Here is a 1,572-nt window from a genome sequence, read left to right on the forward strand (position 1 = left end):
AATTTGGCACCAGCCAGGCACTAGAAGAATTGCATTTCTGAAGGCAAATAGGGACTCTGATAAACCCCCAAAAGCACCAACCTTTAACCTTCAAATACCTGTGACTGTTTCTTCCCAAAGAACTAAGGAGGGTTCAAGTCAGAGGACATTAAAGTCCCTTTGGCTTGATGGCAGACAAGGAACCAGACCCCTCTTGCCAAGCAGGCCCCAGGATCACAGACACCCCTTACATCACTCAGGACGTATGTCTTTCTGAGTCAAAAGCCTCTGTGTCAGGGAAGATTTTAATGTACCCCATGTTGTACGCCCATTCCTTGTGGATTACTTCTTTGGAAAGATGAACCTTGGGCAAAATACTTCAGCTCTCTAAGCCTCAATTTCCTCTTGGGTAAAATGAGGACAGTGGCATTTCCCTCAGCGGGTAGTTGTAGGATAATACATGTAAAGCACTGAGCTTAGTATATAGAACATACTAAGTGAGCAGAAAGTGTAGTTGACAGAAGAGGAGGAACAGCAGGCCCATGAGGGGAGGAACGAGAAACAAATATATGATACACATGGTCAGGACAATGCACAGGGGATATCCAAAAGCCACCTCTAAGACCAGCTCAAGTCCCAGGGAAAGAACACGTACAATATTGGTTTCCACGAAGGCTGAGCAGATACATCAAAGACACTGTATGATTTGGAGGCAGAAAATATCACGCCTTCACATACGATACATCCAGAGGGACACGCACACAGAGTCATCCTACAGACACAGCCCTCCTGTTAACTTGACACAAGACCAGCCCGTGATCTGCAGGCGTTAACAGTTTCCTTAGTTTCCCACGTCAAATAAAATACCAACCAAAACATTTGACATCTTTGATCTTTTGGGGAGAAATTTAGTCTGAAATTTAGGAGTCCATCATTTTAAAGCAGAGCCACTAAAACATAGTATCCCAAAGAGGCTGCACCTGCTTCATTACAGACAATGTCACACTTCTGAGAGGTGAACTACGAGGGCTTTCTTTCCAGGACTCCTGACTGCTCTGAGCTTTGAGTTCTTCCAGCTTCTTCTTGCAGTGAGTCATGAAGTCCTCACTGGGTTCAATGCCTGCGTTCCGCAAATTTTCCATGAAAGGATTTTCCAGTCTGAGTACCGATCGGGCTCCCTGAATCTTTCTTGTGCTCAGAGTGAACTTCCTGAAATCCAGGAGCTTACAGGTGTCCACCAAGCAGACGTTCCTGATGTCACTATTTCCACCCAGATGAGGGAAAAACACCAGTCTTGACAACTTCTCCAAGTCCTGCAGGCTCGCCTGGAGCTCACTTAATTGGGGCTGGAAGCCAATGGCCTCGCTGGGAACCACGAAGCCCCTAGTGCCAGGGGCTCAGTAGACCCCGGGCTTCTGGGCACCAGGATCACCTTGCAGAGGTGGGAGGGCACCGCCACCTTGTCCTCGCCAATCACCTAAAAACAAAGCAGCTGGATTAGCGATGCTAATTTGCACTAGCAGGTCCCAAATTTTTCCTGAAAAGACTTTTAGATGCATTTCTGAAAATGTACTTACAAACTACCCCACCCCA

This window comes from Lipotes vexillifer, unplaced genomic scaffold (genome assembly GCF_000442215.2).
Source record: "Lipotes vexillifer unplaced genomic scaffold, Lipotes_vexillifer_v1.1 scaffold2797, whole genome shotgun sequence".
NCBI classification, from domain to species: domain Eukaryota; kingdom Metazoa; phylum Chordata; class Mammalia; order Artiodactyla; family Lipotidae; genus Lipotes; species Lipotes vexillifer.